Source organism: Thermobia domestica, chromosome 11, assembly GCF_964235325.1.
Source record: "Thermobia domestica chromosome 11, izTheDome1.hap1.1, whole genome shotgun sequence".
In the NCBI taxonomy this organism is placed as follows: domain Eukaryota; kingdom Metazoa; phylum Arthropoda; class Insecta; order Zygentoma; family Lepismatidae; genus Thermobia; species Thermobia domestica.
The window spans coordinates 88113984-88126981 of NC_137464.1; the positions used below are offsets into that span (position 1 = coordinate 88113984).

Here is a 12998-nt window from a genome sequence, read left to right on the forward strand (position 1 = left end):
TATTCCCTCTCACCTGATTGCGCTGTAGTTTGTCTGCTTAGCCATAGCAACACCCCTTTAGCACTTGGCAAGATCGCGTCAGATCATGCGTTTTATTTGTTTAGCTGAAATGCCAAGATATTTGTCACAGGTTTTAAGTCCAAAGTCCAGCAACTACTTAGTTATTCAATCAATTACAGAATATTTAGTTAGTTTATACAACATAACTTCCAATCTTACATATACTAGAATATTTTTAAGTGTTCTAAAAATATGCAGCACACATTCGGGAGTGTATTCGTGAGGAGTGAACAAGCAAGACAGCTTATATACCTAAGAAAGCTTCGTTTCCGAGATATGAAGGGATATTAAGGCAACAGTGAATGTTAAAACAGTCTTACACAAATGCAAATTGTAACCTTTCTGCATAAGTACAGATCGCATATCTTCTTGCTGGACTTGCCTTATACGTAAATGCGTTGTGGATTGACATCGGGTAGGTGCGGAGGCAAGGGCGAATATCTTTTTAGCGTTCCCAAATGTATCAGATGGTACAAGTATAAATGGTTTACTACACCATTTCTATAGTTGATCGAGGAACTTACAGTTGCAGAACTAATCGTCATATGCTGATTCCAAGTACCCGAAGCACAATATCCAGAATATTTTACTTGGTCTTCCGGTGTGGTCGTCCTTGTGTCTTTGAGTGCTCTAGAAGAGTATCCAGCTTGACTTCCAATTTGTCTGATGCGCGGACAGGATATGCGACCTGTTTTCAGGCAAGAAGGTCACATTTTCCATATGTCGAGTCGTACTCTGTGACTCTCACTTTTACGTCAATAATTCCTTACATTTCCGAATGGAAGCATTTCCCCACAGACACTCATACAAACTTTTTTTTTTTTTTTTGTCTACCTCTGACGACAATACTACTGATTTTATACCGCCTATTTTGAGGACAACTCATCAACAATCTGTTTTAATATTTGCAACCCATCAACAATCTAAAACTTCGTCAACTTCATAAACGCAGCTAAAGCAACAGAACAAGTTATTGAGTATTTAATATTAAAAAATAAGATGAAACATATGAATATCAATAAAATGTTGCTGTTTTACTATAAGAGTTGTTTCGTTAATTAAAAAATAAAACAGTTGACTGCGGTGACGTTTCCAGAATCTCCTCAAGGAGGAAGGGTTCAAGTTCCCAAGTTCATATAATTTCAGGTATTTGTATATATACCTTCATATGATAAATGATTATTTTTCCATATTATCTTGGTTAAGGGGGGAATTAAATCCAGAAACCTTCCCTTGCATACGCCATTGGTTGTGTGTACGTGTAATGCAGGCAAATTAATGTACACTAACATATCACAAAATATTTTTATTTGATGTAGTTTCTCACCAGAGATACATGACACTGCTAGAATACTTTTCTGAAACTAACGGTTTTTAAAGGAAGAAACCATTTTGTATAATTATTTTATAAGTTTAATAGGCTTGCAAGCAACATAAGGTATGGTAAAGACAAGAAAATCACGAAACGTAACGAATTAAATCGTCTTACAAGAGACTAAGCACAGAGGCGTCATTTGAGGCATTATCAGAGCAAGGGTAAGTTTGAGAATGACATGTCTTTTATCAATAATATATTAACATGTAAATGAAAATGTGAAACTTTACTTATATCGAGGGATTTTTCGAACCCCAAGGAAAACCTGAAACGATGGTACTATCAAAGCATAATTATTATGAGAAAGCTCTGAAATTTAAGTTCCGCTACTGCAAAAGATAGGCCTACCTAACTATTACGCCTTTGCATTTTACGTGAAAAGACGATTCAAATTAAAAAGAAAAAAAGTTCAAAGGATCGATGCACGTTACGTTCAAGCCAATTTAAAGGAAATCAACGCACCCAGATGATTTTCCTGTAATATGTCCTTCGTTAATATTTTTCGAAGTCTTTACCTTTTAATATAAAAGAGGATATAATCCAATTACAACATATTTCCTTCTTTCTACTTTCCACAGAAGATGAGATGAAGAAGTGCCTCTTAGATATCATTATCTTCGACAGGGAAATTGCCAATTAATGCCATGTAAACGTATTCTTCAATACATTCTTCTCCATTATTATTATTATTATTATTATTATTATTATTATTATTATTATTATTATTATTATTATTATATTAATTTACCTCTACTTTTCATGCTGCTAATCGGTAACGATAACATCATTTAGGCTATAATTAAGAGTTTTTAAACAGACTGCTAGTTATACTTACAATCATCTTATCCATTTTTTTAATGACCATAATTAAGATTGACTGGAGGCAAACATCATGAACACAGAAAGGAAAGGAGATTGCGCCAAGTTGGCTTTGTGGTAGACAAATACCATATGCGTGGGTTTTCTCTGTGTTCTCCAGTTTTTTCTTCCACTTTCTTCATTCCAACATTTCATCATTCTCATCATTACCGTCTCCTTTAAACCACGCGGCATAACCGTGGAAAGATTCCATTTTATTTTATTTAATTAAGAGAAAGGCCGGGGAAGGGTGTCTAGATTGAATTTATTTGTTAACAAAATTCCACATTAAGAATGATTCCAATTAATAATGAACCACGTAACAAAACAAAAATAATGATAATAATTAGATAGGCAGATTGCTTCTTTGGATTTTAAGTTCCCTTTTCAGCACTAAGGTTATATCAGAAGGATTTGCTGCTTAAAGTGGGATCCCAATTATTATTCAGGCTTTTAATTGACTGATGACAACGTAGGCTTCTGTTACATAAGGAGACAGTTACAGTACGCACGATGTATAAGGAAAATAATGTTACTAACGAGACGAGAAATTTCTGATCTCGTCTCGATTCTGGCCTCAAAAACGACATGAAATATATTTCTAAGTTTGAGATGACACGAGAAACGTGACAATTCTCATATCGTTTTCAAGATAAGACGATGAGTCTCGTAGTCAATATTAGTTCACCAAAGTCATAGATCTCCTTTCTGTGTTCTAGTGTTTAAGTGTTACACGATCCATAATATAAAAACTATAAATTGACAAAGTGATTGTACAAATATAATGAAGAACGTTAATCTTTGTTTAAAGATACGCAAGTCATTACACATATACTCCAATAATGCATACGGTTTAAATTACCATTTATATCACATTATTCGTATCTTATTGATTAAATGCATATCTCGTCTTAATTTACAAAATGAAATTAGAAAAAGTAATCGAGACGAGATGAGAATTCTTAGAAAACACAGACAAAACTTCTACGAAAATTTACAAGGCGAAATAAGAAATCTCACCTCATCTCGCTTCGCCTAGACGAAAATATAAGATATATGGGTGGAAGGGTAATGTTAAGATATTCAGGAGAGTAGCATATTGCAAGTAAGTGTGAACAGAATATGTAAAGTGATGCATTAGTAGGGTGGACAGAACGGAGAGACAATTAGATAATGTATGATTTTTCAACAAGAAGTAGGGATTAAACATGCAGTAATGAAGAAGTGGCTCCAAATGAAAACAAAATGAAATATTTCAGTTTAACGTCCCACGTTTATGTCCTTTAGGCTAAGACAGACGATGATTAAGGCAAGTGGATGATGATGGAATGAGAGAATGGGAAGAGATTGGAGTACCCCGGAAGAACAAACGGATACGATGTCGATGTTGTTGACCACAAAACTTACTTGACCGGGTATCGAATCAGGAATCCCACGCCCCAGAGGTAAGCGCATTACTATTAAACCACCGTGTCCCCCATTCCACCTCAGATGGTACCAAACAACAACAACAAAAATAAATAAATAAATAAATAAATAAAGAGGTTAATATAGGTCTCAAGTAGGGTTGGGTACAGTGAATGCCGTAAATGATAAGGATGCGTGTTAGTTTCAAGAATTCCAAAGTTTATTATAATAAGAAGCTTGTAAGTAAACAACACAAAGAGATCATATTCTAATACTGAACTGTTTTTTTTAACTCCCACGACTATCCTGTGAGACTAAGGAAAAGCACACTGACATGAGAAAGCACACTTGGCGAGAGCTGGGATCGAACCAGGGACCCGATGGATCAAATGTGAGAGATCTACACTGTTAAAAATACTTTCTTAAATCTGAACAATCGTTTCTTATCTGTGCACTGAGAATATCCTTTCGTAGAAATAAGAGTTTGAAACTCTCATTAATGAGAAATGAAGAAAAGTAAATGTGGTTGTATAAAGTAAAACGAGAAAATATACTGTTACTTTCCTTATGAATGAGAATTGCCAAATCTCATTTCTAAGAAAATATTGTCTCAGTGCACAGATAAGAAACAGTCTCTCAAATTTTAGGAATTATTTTTAACAGTGTACCATTGAGCCGCTGGCCCCACACTAGTGCTGAAATGAAAACTGCTTTATATGCACTGAGAACAATGTGTTGTTTTAAGCCAGGTATTGTTCCTGATAAACGTTTACAGGAATTAACGACAATTTCAACTTTATGTTTTCTTTTAACAATATTTAGGAGTAGTTAGCTAAAAAGCTAAAAAAAAAAAAAAGTGTTTTAAACAGTTATACCTTTACCTTCCCTAAGAAAAGAGATGCCATAAGGAATATTTTAGTAAAGATCATTGTAACGGTTAAGTGAATGCTGACCCCAAAACGGTCAGTTTCTTTCTTTTCGCATTCCACAGATAATATGCCATCTCTTCTATTGTCAAGCATTGGATATTGTGTCTTTTACTATATTTCGATGGTCTATGGCAATTTTATATAAAGTTCAAAGGTCTACGTATGAGATATCATTTCCTCATAACTTACAGTTTTGACGTGAATATCACAGCAAGTGATTTGATTATATAATGTTATTCAAGAGGCGAGAAATATGTCGCCTTGTCGCAAGTCATTACACAATATTCTCCAATAATAAACATGGTTCAGATGTTGTTATATCACATGCATCGTGGATCTCTCGTGACGGGGAAGGATTTTGACAACGTCTAGACAATTTTTTCTTTTTAAATCGTCATGGCATAATTTCGTACATAAAAATGAGACGGGAGACGCTTTCCGAGAATCGAGACGAGAAAATAGTTCTGTAAAATTTCCGGGACAAGACTGAAAAACCTCACTGGTCTCGTTTCATCTCCTGGGCAACATTATGCATTACACGTATTCGCCTCTACTTATTTTTAAATGTAATTTATTCCAAAGTCAATGATGTTGATATATATATATATATATATTTAAGTGCATCGATACCTTGTCTTTTATGCGGGAGATTCGAGCTTGATTCCTGGTGATAGCATATAACTACCTGATGTAAGTTCAGATAATACGTTAAACTTTAACGTATTATCCGAACTTAAAGTATAGCTCGATGTCGCCTATACTTCGATACTAAAAAGTTTTCTTTGTCAACGAAAATTATATTGGCAATAACCTGATGACATGATAAATAATTTGATATTTTTGTACAGTACCGTATTTCGCTTCTGTAAACTAAAATCTATAAAATAAATACGTACAACATATTCATACTCGTAAAGATATTTTAAACATATTTTTGAAGAACATAGGAAAGAAACATTTTGGATGACGACTTAAAAAAAAATCACATAATTTGTCCTCATTTTTTATACTGATAATGATTTAAAAACAGCTAAGTTTAAGCTACTGAGGATTTTTTTTTTTTTTAAAGCAAGGTATTTCTTTCTAAATCTACAGAAAAAGCAAACCTTAAAGCTAACGAAGATTCTTATTGAGATATCGTTCTTGAAACTGAACTATTAGGAAAATACTGAGTTTGTAATAAATTTAAGCTACAATAAGAAAGCAATCCATTCCATTGGAGGTTCACGATTCAAGATACAAGTAAGTTAATAAAAAGTTAAAATTGTGATACAGATTAATATAATTGAATAAAACAGCACCGGTACTTTGATTAGAATTTGCACAAAAAACTAAATTTCTTTATTTTGACTGAGAAAATTATAGAAACGCTTAGAATATCTAATTTCATTAGTAACAACGTTTAAGAGCAACTAAGTGCAAATGCAAGCATGGGGAACGCAGTAAACATCTAAAAATAACAGGAAATTAATTTTGTATTTTAGCAAGCATAAATGGAACTCATTCCATATACCCTTCACAGTATTAGAAGTGCTATGAATTCCAATTGTGATATATTGAAAGCAGCGGGATATCCTGAAAGTGTATGCAACACAATAAACATACTAGCGATTGTGTATGCATATCACATCAAGCGATTAATCCTGATCAATATGAAACCTATCATACATACACGGCGGGTGTCTCGCCGGGGCGTGTATAGTAAAACTCAGACAGGAAGGTTCTGTACAAAGTCAAAAGGTTTTTGTGTATGCGTAGGTGTGCGCGCTTGTGTGTAAAATAATTTCTATCTTCCTCTCTCTCTCTCTCCCTCTCTCCCTCTCTCTCTTTGTTATCCTAAAACTCTTTGTGACTGACGGTCGCTCTCCACTCACTCACTCAACTTCTCCTGGTCTCTGCTTCTTCGGACAATTGGCAATCGCGTTATTGTAGGGAGAATGTGGACGGAATTAATGCGTCAGTTTGATGGTTTTCTTCGAATTATAAAACCCAAACGCAAGCCAGCGGTCTGTGATTATTGGAGGACTCTTTTGTCTGATGTTCGGTTGAGCGCATCCATTAAAGATTTTTTTTTTTTTTTTTTTTAAGTTCGTCTCCTGGTTGCCTAGTAACGTAAAGCTCCCATGGAAGAATGTGTTTGTATGCATACATTCACACACTTACATGTGGACAAATCCTTTTACAGAAGATATCGTCCCTTTTCCCTAATCGCCTTTTGCATATCGAAATTTCCAGAAATTGTACGGATATATACTTACCACCTTTTAAAAAGAAATGGCAGATAACCACTCAAAAACAGACATTGGTAGATTTTTCACTTAGTAAGGAAAGTAAAATACGGCAAAGCTAATGCAAAAAAAAAAAAAAAAAAGCATAGGCTATGTACGTATTTGATACCTTGTAATCCTATATACTTATCGTGTTCTTCTATATATTAATCCTTTGCAATCCTATACATTCGATACTTTCGAGCTAAAATTAGGGCATTGGGGTAAGATTTCTTTCCTTAGGTTGTAGCAATAAAATTGTAATTTTCACCAATATAACTTCCTTCACAATCCGCCACTGATGTAATTACTCTTTTGGAACCTATAAACGCCTTCCCAGAGGGAGCTCATGTGGTTCGGATTCCACGTTAATCAGTAGGTCTACGTCTCATATAGCCTTGCTCCTGAAAGGACGTTAAACTCAAAATCACCTCAACTCAACATATGAACGCCAGAGCACATTTGCAACCAGCGGCGTAGCGTAAGAGAACGCCGGTATGCCCGGCATCTCCTGTTAATAAGAAAAAGTACGTATTTCATTATATATAAATTGTTTGCTTGTAATTATCACAATTATTTCCACTGCAATCTTCTGGCGCGCTCTCTCGGCTTACTTTGACAAGAGGAACCTACGCATGCGCATCGCTCAGATGCACATTTTCTGTCTTTCCTCCTGTCGTATGCTATTTTCCTCGGGCTTCCAGGCCTACTGAAAGCATCGGGGTTTCCGTCTGCTTTCTGTTGAATGCGCATGCGCAATACTTCCCTTCTCACTCCTCCTCATCCCTTGCAACCCTACATTTGCTTTAGATATACGCTGGCATATTCAAGTATTTCCAACTGCATATATTTTGAACTAAGCTATAGTTTCTGAACAGAACGTACGAGCCCTAATATAAAGGAAATAGAACAAAACGGAAATGGTTAGTCCAACGCATTTTTGAAGCATGCCGGTTATGTAAATAATAGTATTAAAATAGTTATGCCTTAATCGCAACTAAATGCATCGTAATTGTAATCTTCATCGTAAAGGAGCTCAAAGACACAGGCATAAATATAAAGCATTCTGTAGAATTACGGTCACCGATCTGGTAGGACAAGAGAGCCACCACTCCCCGTCACTCGCAAAGATTGTGCCAGGGCCCTTCAGTCACTGGCACAAATCTCGGGGACATAAGGGGAACATGTTCTTTACAATCTTGTCCACCCCCGCAATAATCCGATTTGAGATTGTGATGATAATTTCTATCCGACTGCCACAAACGAAACTGATGTCCTTTGACTTGTTTCATTTTTAAAAGAAGAATCGTATTCTTTAATATTTCATTGTCATTAATTATTAGTAGTCTATTTTCAACTATTTGTTTAATTCCTGTAACAATTCCTATAATGTTATTGCGGTAACCATAATTTTGCTCAGATAAGAGTATTGTTGCGCCAAATATAGGCCTGATTGATTTTCTTTCATAGTTTTGGGGAAGTCATTATTTGTATTGTTATAAAACAAATGTCCTAAAATTTTAATGTGGATCATTGTGGATGCGTAAGTAGAAACATGTCAATTATTATTATGCATATATTCAAATTTCAGAATGTGCTCACGGCACTGAGTTGTAATAATGATATGTACCACTATTTCATCTACATCATTTGGTATATAATATACGAGTACAACAGGTTTACCTCAGAAATCTGATTCATCTACTGTAATATGAGTCTCTTCTCCCCTCCCCCCCCCACAATAAGCCTTAAAATGTACCCTCCTACCGATGTTATAGACAACTCTGCTTCCCTAATCCTCCACAGCATTTTTTTCAACTTCATAAATATTTTGAACATCGTTAAAAAAGGAAAGGATTATGGGAACAGTCTTACCCATCCCACGAACGTTGAAGACAGATTTGCGCCCTTGACTTCAGTATCTGGATACAGAAACAGGCCCCCGGAGTTGGTTTAAGTGCTTTGTATTTACATCTTCAAATGATATATACAATCAGGCCCATATTCACGAACGGACGTCTGAGTTCCGGACCCAAAATGACAAATTTCTAGGGGCGATATATATATATTTGAAAGAACAAGATTGACGTGTGGTATGTGGAGAAAAAAGCCGCCCACGAGAAAGAAATGAAGGGAACGATACTGGAAACAATGTTCATACAAAAGTGGGGCCTAGTTTTCTCGTCACAACGGTAGTAGCAAGAAGGAGCTGAGACAATTGGTTTTTAAATTCTAACGTAATCCACGCATTCGCTTCTCTATGCCCCACTAGACCTCCAATTAGTGGGGCTTCCTCCTAAATTTTGTATAACCCTATATTTCTATTCGGAATAGCTATGTATTGCTGCTTGATCGCACAAATAACTAACTTTGGCATCCCCCTTTCGGAATATCACGCTACGCTACTGTTTACAACTATATTTCATTAGATTTTTCTTATTTTGTATCCACATAGACCACTTGGAAAAATTAGATGACGTTGGTAAATGCGACGTTCATCCAGCATCGTGAGAACAAAGCGATGTAACTTAGTGTCGAATCTGAAAAACCTAATTTAGAACGTCTTTGTTGGAAAAGTGGTACATACATATGCAAACTTCTTCGGAATACAATCACATCACCTATCAAAACAAATCATAGCTTCAGACATAATAAGTCATCGGCTTCAACCAACAGAGCCAACGCGGAACATATGCATAATGGTGCATTCTGCTGCAGCAGCAGTGTGTGTTTGTTTCTCGAAAAAATTGCTTCGATTTGCAAGTGATTTCGGTGTTAATTATTACATTCATATATATGCTTATATATGGCAAAAGGATAATTTCATATAGAAAGTCGCTTGAAAATTTTACCTCGGGAGTTTTCTCTAATATCAGGTCGTCGAAAAAGTATTGAGCCTTTTGCGCACGAGATGGCGTTAGTATTTCAAATCTCAGAGAATATGAGCCGCAGTGGGACAGTTGACATAATTTGACAGCTGACAGTTGAAGCTCTCCCGTGCGATAAACAGGAACTGAACCATTCTTCATGACGCCCTACGACAAATAGATCTGATCCCAGACGCCCCTACTGAGCCGACCCACTACCCGAAAAACGGAGGCATCCCGGATGTACTTTATATGCTCTTGATGGCAAACATTGCAGTCCTGGAAGACCCATCAGTTATCTTCGATCTCCAAAACCGACCACCTACCAGTGCTCTTCACAGTGGCCACCACTTACCACGTCCCACAGAGGCAGCTGCCGCGGATCAGCCACACGGATTGGAACCAATATAAACTACAACTAGCTGAGATGATAGACTCAAGAATAGTAACAACCACACCCACTGAAATAGACGCTACACTGGATGTACTCACTGCGTCTTTCAGACCGCCTTCCGACTGGCCACCAGACGTCAAGACATAACAACAGCGCCACCGCCGGAGGACCTCCGCACCACAGCGTTAATCCAACTAAAGCGAGACGGAAGTTGCACACCACCCGCTACCCACGATTCAAAACGCTCTGGAACGCCCTCACCAAACGAGTAAAGAAGCGTCTCCAAAGAATTAAATACCAACACTGGAACGACAAATTCCAGACGATAGCAGCAGCATTCCCAGAATTCTGGCGACTCACCAGAGCGCTAGGAAGGCCTAGGGAACCACTAAGACTACAGCCATTAAAATCCCACGAAGGATTAGTCTAAATGCCAGACCATGCAGCAGTCTTCGCAGAGCACCTCCAGAAGACCTTCACTGAAAATGACGTTCCACCGGATACAGAGACAGAGGAAAGCAGTCTATAACACCATCACTTAACTCAACCAAGAACAACAATTCCAGCCAAGACATCTTGTCACACGAAGAGAGATGAGCAACAACATTCGTCACATCAACAGCCATAGGGCATAGGGCCTGACAGGATTCCACCACTTGCCTTAAAGAAAGCAACCCGGAAAGCGATAGTTCTCCTGTGCAAGATCATAAATGGAATACTGGGTACCGGCCACTTCCCAGCAGTATGGAAAGTAGCCCGCATCAGCATGATCCCGAAGCCAAATGAAAAACGAACAGACCAAAAAGTGTACCGTTTCATCAGTATACTCTTCCACCTGAGTAAGATGGTCGAGAGATCATCCGACGCAAACTACTTCAACACGTTATGGAGGCCAACATCTTACCAAAGCACCAATTCGGTTTCCAGTCTAGACAGAGCACTACTCATCAGTTAGTCCGGGTCGTAGACCGAATTGCACAACTCATTCAAGCGCGCTTCCCAACATACCTGGTGAAGATAATACAGGACTTCCTGTCCAACTGAATGTTCAGAGTCTCACACGCAGGAGAAGTTACTGACCCAAGACAAATAGCAGCAGGAATACCCCAGGGCTCGTGTCTTTCACCTCTGCTGTACACCAATTAAATAGCAGATATACCAGCGACGTTTGCGGATGACACAGCAGTCTTTGCCAGCAATCACAATCATCGATACGTCGAAGCGTCACATCCAACAACTGGAGCGATGGACAAGGAAGTGGAAAGTGAAAATCAACGCCACAAAAAAAAAAAAAAAAAAAAAAAAAAAGCCCTGGTTGATTTCACACAAAAATATAAAGGCAAAGAATATGACATACGGCTGCATGGAACCCAGCTCCAACCAACGAACCAAGCGAAATACCTACGAGTAATGTTAGACAAGAATCTAACCTTTACGGCCCATATAACTGACACAGCAGCCAAAGTAACAAGGACCTTCGATGCCCGGCTGCCATTACTTCTCACCCACAAATTCACTCACGAGGCCAGACGACAGATTTACACTCAATGCATCAGGCCACTAATGCTGTATGCTTACCCAGCGTGGCAGCATGTAGCCATAGACCACCTTCACCAACTCCAGAGAGTACCAAACCGTGCCGAGTACAGATTTAAGATTTAATCACCACAATTTTGTGGTGTATCTTATAAACCATACTGTTTACTGTTGTCTTGCCAGTGTCATACTGAAAAGCTTGATTTACTGTTTAGACTATTTCAACTTCAGTTTCACCTTAATAGGTGGCATGGATATCGAACAGTATAAATTTTTGGCAATCACCGGCCACGCCCTGGACACGAGGATTGACCAACTCCATGAGGACCAGGAACTCCCGCTACTAGAAGCAGTACGCCTTCAACTCGCAACAGTCCAGAACCACGACAAGGAAGTGATCAGAACCATAACCATAGTAGAACCACCCAGGAGAGCATACCAAATGCCACGACCATCTTAACAATGTTAAGAAACCATCCAACAACAGCAGAAAAATCACGCCAGGAGCTCGCGACAGTAGCAGCCTCGGAAACAGATACAAGTACAAACAAAATGCCACCAAACCCCAAATGGAAGGCATGGGCTAAAGCCCGAAACTTCGACAAAGAAAACCCAGCTAAGTACTCAACTGAAGTCAACTCAACTCAGTTGAAGCTAATAGATGTACAAAAAAAAAAAAAAAAAAAAAAAAAAATGTTGGAATTCTTGTAGTCATACATAAGGTAAAATGAGATGACTTTACGCAAAATTCCGCTACATTCTACAACTTTATTTCGATAAAGGCGCAAATGCTGCGCAGGCCTGTAAAGATATCTGTGCTGTTTATGAGGAAATTACGTTATCCAAAAGCAACAGATAAAAGATGGTTCAGTTGCTTTCGTTCTGGAAATTTCTGTGTCAAAGGTTTTCCTCACAGTGGGCGACTAATCACACCAAAAGTGGATGATATTCTGAAAAAAAATCGAGCAAGACCGGCATGTAAGCAGATATATAACAAGGCCAATGACCTAAATATCCATCACCAAACAGACTTCAAGCCATCGAGAAAGCTGACTACAAAAAGAAGCTCGAAATTTGGGTACCACAATAAACCAATGTAAGGCATTAGGAATAAAATAATACAATTTGAAATAATTAAAAAACATGTTAGGACACTATTAGAGAAGATACAATGGAAGGAAGACAAAACTATGAAACTTAATGGCTAGTGTTAATGGTCTAATTCCTATATCAACACAAAATTCCCTAAGTATCAGCTTATGGATACTTCTATACATGCAACAAGTCACCTACCAGTGTTGGAAT

General features: G+C 37.7%; 1 protein-coding gene across 4 annotated transcripts in view; it reads right to left on the reverse strand.

Annotated features, from left to right (window-relative positions):
- Myo81F (unconventional myosin 81F) overlaps positions 1 to 12998 on the reverse strand; it is a 483573-nt gene that overhangs the window by 242660 nt on the left and 227915 nt on the right. The gene's annotated exons all lie outside the window — the stretch shown is intronic.